Raw genomic sequence first — 11,663 nt, 5'->3', positions numbered from 1 at the left:
CGAAACAGCGCCCCTCTTTCTCAGTATGTGTAGCTCATCTATCTGATGCTGTCTGGTCAAAAAGAGTGTGACATTGTTGCCGCCGTAGCATTGAAAACAAGGGAAGCCAGCGAGCATTTGGCCTCCCTTGATAAAAAATATATATAAAATAGCCAATTAGTGTTGAGCTAAGCTGAGTGCGCTCCGCTGTGAATGGTCCTGTCTCATCAAAAAATAAAAATCTTGAATTGTTGCGTCTCGTCATCCTCCTGTGGGTAGRTAGCTAGCTAAAATAGTCCCTTTCATAAATTAGCCATGGATGGAGATAGGGATTTAGACTTTTTTCTTAATTCTCCATACTGGCCAATGATTATAACGGCGATTCCGATCCTACTATAAATTCATACAGTGCCTTCGGAAAGTATTCAGACCCCTTGACTTTTTCCACATTTTATTACATTACAGCCTTATTCATTCTAAAAATGAATGAATAATTTTTTCCCTCATCAATTTACACACAACCTCCATAATGACAAGGCAAAACAGTTTTTTATAAAATTGTTGCTAACTTATTAAATATAAAAAACTATCACATTTACATAAGTATTCAGACCCTTTACTCAGTACTTTGTTGAAGAACCTTTGGCAGCGATTACAGCATCGAGTCTTCTTGGGTACGATGCTACAAGCTTGGCACACCTGTATTTTGGGAGTTTCTCCCATTCTTCTCTGCAGATTCTCTCAAGCTCTGTCAGGTTGGATGGGGTGCACAGCTATTTTCAGGTCTCTCCAGAGATGTTCGATCGGGTTCAAGACTGGGCTTTGGCTGGGCCACTCAAGGACATTCAGAGATTTGTCCCGAAGCCACTCCTGCATTGTCTTGGCTGTGTGCTTAGGGCCGTTGTCCTGTTGGAAGGTGACTCTTCGCCCCAGTCTGAGGTCCTGAGCGCTCTGGAGCAGGTTTTCATCAAMGAGCTCTCTGTACTTTGCTCKATTCATCTTTCCCTCGATCCTGACTAGTTTCCCAGTCCCTGCCACTGAAAAACATCCCCACAGCATGATGCTGCAGCCACCGTGCTTCACTGTAGGGATGGTGCCAGGTTTCCTCCAGATGTGACAGGTTGGCATTCAGGCCAAAGATTTCAACCTTGGTTTCGTCAGAACAGTGACGCAGTGACATAGGTAGTGCAGCTCATCCAGGATGGCACATTGCGAGCTGTGGCAAGAAGGTTTGCTGTGTCTGTCAGCGTAGTGTCAAGAGCATGGAGGCGCTACCAGGAGACAGGCAGTACATAGGAGACGTGGAGGAGGCCGTAGGAGCAACAACCCAGCAGCAGGACCGCTACCTCCGCCTTTGTGCAAGGAGGAGCACTGCCAGGCCCTGCAAAATGACCTCCAGCAGGACAAATGTGCATGTGTCAGCATATGGTCACAAGGGGTCTGAGGATCTCATCTCGGTACCTAATGGCAGTCAGGCTACCTCTGGCTGTCTCCTGGTAGCGCCTCCATGCTCTGGACACTACGCTGACAGACACAGCAAACCTTCTTGCCACAGCTCGCATTGATGTGCCATCCTGGATGAGCTGCACTACCTGAGCCCCTTGTGTGGGTTGTAGACTCCGTCTCATTGCTACCACTAGAGTGAAAGCACCGCCAGCATTCAAAAGTGACCAAAACATCAGCCAGGAAGCATAGGAACTGAGAAGTGGTCTGTGGTCACCACCTGCAGAACCACTCCTTTATTGGGGGTGTCTTGCTAATTGCCTATAATTTCCACCTTTTGTCTATTCCATTTGCACAACAGCATGTGAAATTTATTGTAAATCAGTGTTGCTTCCGTAGTGGACGAGTTTGATTTCAAGAAGTGTGATTGACTTGGAGTTACATTGTGTTGTTTAAGTGTTCCCTTTATTTTTTTGAGCAGTGTATATGAAATAATATTACCCCTGTTGTTGAAAACATCAAGAACAAAGTTAAAATTCCTCTCATGCCAGTTAGGCTAGAACAATGACTTATTCCTTACAGTTTTGTCTGAATTATTCCACAAAAGAGCTTTATCTGGGGAAAAGTTGTGCATGAAACATATTTTACAGGACATTAAAGCGTGTTGGTGAAACCTAGCCAATTTAGCAGSTKATCTTTCAGGAATATAATTACATAAATTTCATAATAAATTGAAGACCTCCAAATTTATTAAACACATTGTTTGGAATTAAATACCAAATTGATTCTGTATTGACCAAACATATTTTCAACCAATTGATCTTGAAAGTGTTATTTGTCAACAAAATCCAACACTTCCAGACCTTCAGATCTTAGTTTTCTTAATTTTAGGAGAGAAYTTCATATGTTGTCTAAGTGTTTTTTTGATAGATGTATTCCTAAATATTTAACAGTCCTTTACAGGAATATTTTATATTTCTTTATCAGTCATATAAACGTAAGATTTCACATTTAGAAATATTCAGTTTGAATCCAGACGCAATAGTGAATGTAGTGATCGCATTAAGGGCATGCGCGACCTGGTCTTTGTCTTTTAAAAAAAGAGTAGTATTGTGAGCCAGTTGGGATATTTTCATATTTCTGTAAAAAAAAAAAATAAAATAACATGCAGATTTGCATTATTCAGAATATCTAAAGATAGAAGTTCCACTACCAAATTGAATAATATGACAGAATTGGGCATCCCTGTCAGACACTTCTGTTGATACAGAATCTTTTGGATGTATTAAGGTTAAGTATCACAGAACTATTTATATCTGTTCAACATGCGAATGACTTTGATAAAATTTTCACRGAAACCAAAAAGTTTGAGACCAAAAGAGAAATGAATGTTCAATTGAAGTCTAAAAATAAGTCAGCATCTGAAMAATCGAAAAGGTCCAAGGCGAAACGAATGTTGAAACTTATGTGATGGCCCTTCATAAAGCCTGTTTGAGTATCTTTTAAAATGGTATCTATTATTCTTTAATATTTTGGCATAAACCAGAGCAATCAATTTGTAATCAGTATTGAATAAAGTAATTGGTCTCCAATTGTCGATAAGAGAAGGGACTCTATCAGGCTTCGGAATCAGTGAAATAAGGCCCTGTTTCATGGTGGAGACCATTTCACCCTTTTCAATGCAATCTTGCAATCTTTTTGGCCCTGTCCGGGGGTATCATCGGATGGGGCCACAGTGTCTCCTGACCCTTCCTGTCTCAGCCTCCAGTATTTATGCTGCAGTAGTTTATGTGTCGGGGGGCTAGGGTCAGTTGGTTTACCTGGAGTAATTCTCCTATCTTATCCAGTGTCCTGTGTGATTAAGTATGCTCTCTCTAAAATTCTCTTCGTTCCTCCTCTTTCTTTCTCTCGTCCTCGGAGAACCTGAGCCCTAGGACATTTCGTCACGGCTGGCAAACCGGGCATATGACTTGCCCTTGCTGTCCCAGTCCACCTGGCCTTGCTGCTGTTTCCAGTTTCAACTGTTCTGGCCTGCTGTTATGGAACCCCTACCTGTTCACCTCTAATGATCGGCTATGAAAAGCAACTGACCTTTTATTCCTGATTATTAATTTGGACCATGCTTTGTCATTTATGAACATTTTGAAAATCTTGGGCTCTCTCTAATATCTCCTCCTCCTCTCTTCTTTCTCTCTCTCGGAGGACCTGAGGCCCTGGGAAGCCGTGCGTCGGGCTGCCGGGCGTGATGGCTCCTTGCTTGTCCGCCAGTCACGCTGGCCTTGTCTGCTATTCCAGTTTCAGCTGTTCTGCCTGCGGTTATGGACCACCCCTCCGCCACCTGTCCGGACCTGCTATTTCTCGAACTCTTTGATGATCGGCTTATTGAAAAGCCAAACTGAAAATTAATTCATGATTATTATTTGACCATGCGTTGTCACTTTATGAACATTTTGAACATCTTGGCATCAGTTCTTGTTATAATCTCTCACCCAGCACAGCCAGAAGAAGGACTGGGCCACCCCTCATAGCTGGTTCCTCTCTAGGTTTTTCTTCCTAGGGTTTTTGGCCTTTCTAGGGAAGTTTTTCTAGCCACCGTGCTTCTAGCACCTGCATTGCTTTTGCTGTTTGGGGTTTTAGGCTGGGTGTCTGTACAGCACTTTCCGAGATATCCTGCTATGGGTGAACATATAAATCACACTTGATTTGATTGACATCTTGAAAACCAAAAAATAGGTATTACTAGTTAACTTCCCAAAACGTCTATAGAATTGTCAAACTCGGAGGCGCTGTTGCGGCCTCTAGCAGTCTCTATGGGGGTGCCAACAGGTTCAATTCTTAAACCGACCTCTCTTCTCTGTTATACATCAATGATGTCGTCTTGCTGTGGTGATGTCTCTGATCCACTCCTACGCAGACGGACACCGATTAACTGGATACTTCTGCCCTTCTTTGACACATGTGCTTAACCAACCTCGAGACCGAGCTTCAATCCATACCAACATCTTAAAGCTGCTCTTCACGCGATCGCTGCCTGCACCCTGCCCGCCGTCCCAGCATCACTACTCTGGCACGTTCTGAACTTAGAATATGGTGACTAACTACAACATACCTAGGTGTCTGGTTAGACTGTAAACTCTCCTTCCAGACTCACATCAAACAATTCCAATCCAAAGTTAAATCTAGAAATGGCTTCCTATTTCGCAACAAAGCAGTCCTTCACTCATGCTGCCAAACATACCCTTGTAAAACTGACCATCCTACTTGATCCTCGACTTCGGTATGTCATTTACAAAATAGCTCAAACCTCTACTCATATAAATTGGATGCAGTCTATCACAGTGCATCCGTTTGTGTCACTAAAGCCCCATATACTACCCACCACTGCGACCTGTACGCTCTCGTTGGCTGGCCTCGTAGTCTTCATCTCGTCGCCAAACCCACTGGCTCCAAGTCATCTACAAGACCCTGCTAGGCGTAAGTACCCCCTTATCTCAGCTCGCTGGTCACCATAGCAGCACCCACCTGTAGCACGCGCTCCAGCAGGCTATACTCGCTCTGGTCACCCCAAAACCAATTCTTCCTTTGGCCGCCTCTCCTTCAGTTCTCTGCTGCCATGACTGGAATGAACTACAAAAATCTCTGAAACTGGAAACACTTATTCTCCCTCACTAGCTTTAAGACCAGCGTGTCAGAGCAAGCTCACAGATTACTGCACTGAACATTACCGCTGTCTTATCAGTTAAGCCCATCTTAATTATAGCACCAAACACTACCTCTCCCCCTACTGTATTTATTTATTTATTTTGCTCCTTTGCAACCCCATTCATTTAATCTCTACTTTGCACATTCTTCCACTGCAAATCTACCATTCCAGTGTTTTACTTGCTATATTGTATTTACTTCGCCACCATGGCCTTTTTTTTGCCTTTACCTCCCTTATCTCACCTCATTTGCTCACATTGTATATACTTATTTTTCTACTGTATTATTGACTGTATGTTTGTTTTACTCCATGTGTAACTCTTTGTTGTTGTATGTGTCGAACTGCTTTGCTTTATCTTGGCCAGGTCGCAATTGTAAATGAGAACTTGTTCTCAACTTGCCTACCTGGTTAAATAAAGGTTAAATAAATAAATAAAAAGAATTCAACTGACAGACCATCAGGGCCAGGTGATTTCCATGTTTTCATTGAATTCAGAGCCTCTCTCATTTCCTTGATTGACACAGGTGATTCACAAACTGATGGGAAATCCTCCCCAATCACAGGGAAATAATTCTGAATGTGGCAAATGTAGCTTTCACAACAATCTTCCTGAAATTGTGAGTTGTAAAGGATTTCAGAAAAGGAACTGACAAATGTTGATATTGTAATGGGATCTTTGCATATTACATCATTAAGTTTGAGTGCCGTTATATATTTTCTTTTGTATATTCTCTTTTCAAGCGCAAAGAAATAACTGGTGTTTCTTTTCCACTCTTCAATCAATTTTGCTCTTGATCTGACAAAGGCACCATTTGCCAGATTTGTGTAAAACTGATATTATTCTAGTTGTAAAGATTTAAATACAGACTTRTTGAGATAGAATATCTTTCTTCAGYAAGCTGTCAAGCTTGCTCATCAAATGTTTTTCTCTAAGGTTCTTCAGGTGCTCCAGCTCTTTGGATGGTTTAATGACTACAACTCTGACTTTATATTTGAAGAATTCTCATCTACTTCCATGACCCAAGTTTTTTCTTGCAAAACAATATCTTTGGCTAACAATTTGATGTTTCCAATGACAATAGGATCTTTAACAAGTGTGTTGTTTAATTTCCAATATCCTCGAATACCCTTTGATTTTTTTAGCAGCTTGTAAATTCAAAGAAATCAAATGATGATCAGAAAAGGGAGCCAACTGATGATCTACATCTATAACGAATTGTAACAAAAAGGGGGAAATTAGGAATAAATKTAATCTAGATTTTTGTGACATAGTTTTGTTGGTCCAGGTATAGCCCTTTGCATCCYGATTGAAATAACYCCAGGCATCGTCAACAGAGAGTTCCTTGCATAACAATGTTATGATATTTCTTTTTTGGGAGCGTTGACTCATTCTAGGAGAAAAACGATCAGCCTCTGAGTATTTGTTGCATAAATCCTGTAATTTTCTGGTAAACTGAGCAAAAAGGGTCTTATTTGGAGCATGTGAGTTGTGTCCATACACATTGTGTGATGGAAAATGTTATGTTTGTGCTTTTCTATCTGCAATTTGGCAGTACATCCAGAACCTTGTTTTGAGAACGAAAGATATCTCAGTTTCAAGGTCTCACCTTAGAGAGAAGAAGCCTTGTGAGGTATTGGTCTGCATGACCCAGTATAAGTCGGTCACATGAATGAAACAAACGTTAATGATGTCGCCGCTGTGGAAGTGGGTGAGTGCTATGGTCCCATGGTTTCTCTCGACTCACCCGGCTCCAGGATAGATGTTGACTCTTCAAACATACCCAAGTCGCTATATGCAATCCCTGACTCTGCTTCTGGTATGCAAGCTGTTTTAATTAGTTCCCCGCATCCAGTGCAGGCGGGAGGGATTGTTAATTGCGCTCCCGAACTGCACCTAATAAAAACTAAACAAAACGGCCTAAAGCCAGCCATCAGAAAATACAGAAAATGTTACTTTTTTCAATGTGTCAATCACTCTTGAGTCATCTGGGACCCACGAGCTAAACCCAAGGGACTACTAGGGGGGCACTTGAACATTCGTAGTGTCATTCCAAAAAGTGATCAACATCCACTATCAGACTCCAACCTTGACTTCCTCTGCCTCTCAGAGACATGGCTCCATAAAAACTCTCCATATGCTGCTTTGATTGTGCCTGGCTACAATGTTTTCAGGAGAGACAGAATTGAAGGAAGAGGAGGGGGTATGATGATTTACATTAAAGAACATATCCGATGTAAACAAATTGAGTGGTCATGTGATAATGAACTAGAATGTATTGGCCTGAATGTTACACTGTCTTTTACCCTTATTGGTATGTATAGGCCACCTTCCACCAAAAGTGTGTTTTTTGATCAGTTTAATAACATGCTTAGGGAATGTGATTTTGGGAAAGAGTTCATCTTAATGGGAGATTTTAACATTAATTATGAAGACAAGTCTTGTAGAAAAACCCTCAAACGGATCACTATTACCTTTGACCTTACACAGCTAGTTAAAGGGCCAACCAGGGTGACTTGTTGCTCTAAAACACAGATTGATTTGGTGTTCAGTAATAAACCAGAGAGAGTGACTAAATCATTCAATATGGTTACTGGGCTATCTGATCATAATCTGACACTTTTAGCCAGAAAGCTGTCTAAGAGCAGGTTTAACCTCTACTGTTAGAAAGCCGGATCAACTAAGAATACCTAAGAGTGAATTAAACTATTTTGAAAACGCAATTAAGGGAATTAACTGGAATGATCTCTTGTCCTATACAGACGTGGAAGCTGATAGTCAGGTTTTTCTATCCACAATCCAGACTACAATAAATGGTTTCCTAAAGAAAATCAAATCCAAACCTGGCCAAAAGAGCACTCTTCCTTTCCTCTTCCTTGAATCTGGAAATTGATGAAAGAACGAGATTATGCTCTAAAAATAGCCCTAAGATCCAAATTAGAGCATGACAGATGTAGGTTTACCATGTTGAGAAATAAGGTGATGAAAGAAATCAGACAGGCCAAGGCAAACTTTTTATTAACATAATTGGTGAAGCAAAGGGAAATTCTAAATTMATCTGGGAGAKTCTAAAAAAGTTAACAGMGAAAGACCATAGTAACACTGCAAAAAGACTAGAAATCATGGTGAATAACAATCTAACACAGGATGCAGTCGAAATAGCAATAGCCTTCAATTCCTACTTTATTGACTCRGTCAGGGTACTGACACAGAACCCCTCCAKTGGTTTKTTGYGCTCAGTGCTAGTGAATGACGCTCAACCTGTCTTCATCATAAGGGAGGTTTCTGAGTCAAAGGTGAACAAGGTGATTAGCTCACTAAAGAACTCTAAAGCCAAAGATGTGTTTGGGCTGGTCTCTACCTTTCTTAAAAACTACAAAGAGTCACTCATTGGCYCCATTACTAAGGTCACCAACACATCTATTGGTCTGGGGGTGTTTCCAAGGGTATGGAAATCGGCCATAATAACGACCATCTATAAATCGGGCGACCCTGCTGACGTGAGTAACTACAGGCCCATTAGTATACTACCTGTGGTGTCAAAGGTTGTTGAAAAGTGTGTAGCAGAACAACTGATTGCCCACCTCAACAACAGCCCCTTCACATTACACTCCATGCAGTTTGACTTCAGAGCGAAACACTCCACAGAAACGGCCAACTGCTTTCTTCTGGAAAATGTGAAGTCCAAGATGGACAAAAGGGGCGTTGTTGGGGTTGTGTTTCTGGACCTAAGGAAGGCTTTTGATACTGTTAACCATGATATTTTCATCACAAAATTGCCCAAGTTCAACTTTTCCCCCGATGCCTTGAGATGGATGAAATCATACCTTGAAGGCAGAACTCAGTGTGTCAGAGTGAGCAATGAGCTGTCGCCCACTCTTAGCTATGATGTGGGCGTGCCCCAAGGGTCAATACTGGGGCCCCTCCTGTTCAGCCTGTACATTAAAGATATGCCTTCTGTCTGTACTGGGTCTGAAGTTCAAATGTATGCAGATGATACAGTGATATATGGGCATGCAAAGAGCAAACAACAAGCTGCACAAMAACTCACTACTGTAATGGTCCAGGTTACAAAGTGGCTCAGTGACTCGTGTTTGCATCTCAATGTGAAYAAAACTGTTTGCATGTTCTTCACAAAGAGGGCAACAGATGCTACTGAGCCAGATGTCTATGTGTCAGGGSAGAAGCTCCAGGTGGTATCRGATTTTAAGTACCTTYGCATCATACTTGATTCCAACCTCTCTTTTAAAAAGCATGTGAAAAAGGTAATTCAAATAACCAAATTCAACCTAGCTAATTTCCGATTTATACGAAATTGTTTGACTACAGAGGTAGCAAAACTGTACTTCAAATCTATGATACTCCCACACTTAACATACTGCTTGACCAGTTGGGCCCAAGCTTGCTGTACAACATTAAAACCTATTRAGTCTGTCTACAAACAGGCTCWCAAAGTGCTTGATAGGAAGCCCAATAGCCATCATCACTGTTACATCCTCAGAAAGCATGAGCTCCTGAGTTGGGAAAATCTTGTGCAATACACCGACGCATGTCTTGTATTCAAGATCCTAAATGGCCTGGCTCCCCCTCCACTCAGTATTTTTGTTGAACAGAAAACCCAAACATATGGCAGCAGATCCACAAGGTCTGCCATGAGAGGTGACTGTATAGTTCCCTTAAGGAAAAGCACCTTTAGTAAATGCGCTTTCTCTGTGAGAGCCTCCCATGTCTGGAATACACTGCCATCAGACACACATAACTGCACCACATATCACACTTTCACAAAATGCATGAAGACATGGCTAAAGGTCAATCAGATWTGTGAACATAATCCCTAGCTGTGTATTGCCGCTTTCCATGTTGTCTGTTGTCTGTAGCTTGTGAGGTGTGGAAACACTTTGTTGCTTTTATTAATTTTGTCTTGGTGCTTTTTGTTCTATGTTGCTCTGTCTGTATGCTATGTCTTGCTTGTCCTATGTTGCTCTGCGTGTGCTCACTGCTCAATGATTGTCTARATTGTCTATATCTAATTGTTTTTAATAACCTGCCCAGGGACTGCGGTTGAAAATTAGCCGGCTGGCTAAAACCGGCACTTTTACTGAAACGTTGATTAATGTGCACTGTCCCTGTAAAAATGAAATAAACCCAATGAATGATGAATAAGCTAAATTATGCTGTATAGCTCAGTATTGACATGATTGGTTGACGTAGGTGGGGGCAGGAGGCCCTGTATAAACACAAGCTCACTTCCTTGACAACTAAATTCACAACAGCTCTGCACTGCTCTGTGAAGCCAAGAAGTATGAATGCCCTGGCTTCTGCAGAGGCCAAATGCAGATGTCAGACTGATTATGCAGCTCCTTTCAATGTTACAAAATTTGGGAGGCGGTAAGGAGCTCGATTTGGCTTCTTCATCCCTCCGGAGACTCTGCTTTTGAGTCACACRCTCCTTAAGGAGCCTTCTATCATATTCTCGGATCAAGCATAAATGCACTTTTATGCCTATATATCACGGTGGCAAGGCATATGAACGAACAGGTTACAGATCAAACAATGCAAATATCACAACACAGGTTCTAATATTGAWTTTTRTTCCTGGKTTGGCTTCCCKGGTGATTTTACCCACGCACCACTCTTGCGAAATTGGGAATTGTAAAGACATGTAAACAGTCTAATCCGCGTTCCAGCGGTGTATTTGATCTGCACATGTGCTAGCACCGGTATTAGAGTAAGGAAKAACATGTATGCATCTTAGAAATAGTCTTCACAAACAAACTGTATATGTCCAAACTCAGAATCAAATAGTCCGCGCAAAAATAACATGGTAATTGTGATTGAACGTTAAACAGGATTATTAGGGAAATCGTTATTGCAAAGCATGTAAACGTTTTAAACGAACTATTATATAATCTGACTATCCACAATAATTGTATTATTGTGTACTGTAACCATGCTCACTGAAAGCAAGTCCGAGAATTGGTAAATCTGTTTTATGTGCACTATTTCTACGCTTTTTACGTTTAGGTTTTTTGCCTATTTAAATAAAGGTTAAATAAAAATATAGTTTTTGCGCCCTATTTTACTTTTGGTTTTGTACACCAGTTTCAAACAGGGAAAAAAAATTGTAATTGAAAAGACAGTTCACGACGGTTTAGATGGTACAGTGATTTTCTACACTATACTTGCTTGTTTTGTCACATAAACGGAAATTAAGCCAACTATTACAATGTTTGCAACCAGGAAATGGCGGAGKGTGTCCTGTATAATACATCTTTAAAATTAGGCAGATATAAAGTAATAAACGAATATACTGACAAAGACCTACATACATTTTATCATAAACTCTGAATAAATATTGGTTGGTTGACACTTTACAGATTTGCTTTCCATCCCCTCTAGTGCATACGGATATCTGCATCCTGCTGCCACGTCAGGGCTGTCTGTGTTGGCAGGTAAGAAGAAAGAGTGACAGCCGTTGCACCAATAGGAGAAGCGAACTGAGGGGAAACTTGGTTCCCATTCAATAGAATTTTAGGGGGG

Source organism: Salvelinus sp. IW2-2015, linkage group LG33, assembly GCF_002910315.2.
Source record: "Salvelinus sp. IW2-2015 linkage group LG33, ASM291031v2, whole genome shotgun sequence".
Taxonomy (NCBI): Eukaryota; Metazoa; Chordata; class Actinopteri; order Salmoniformes; family Salmonidae; genus Salvelinus; species Salvelinus sp. IW2-2015.
This window is presented reverse-complemented; position numbering follows the sequence as displayed.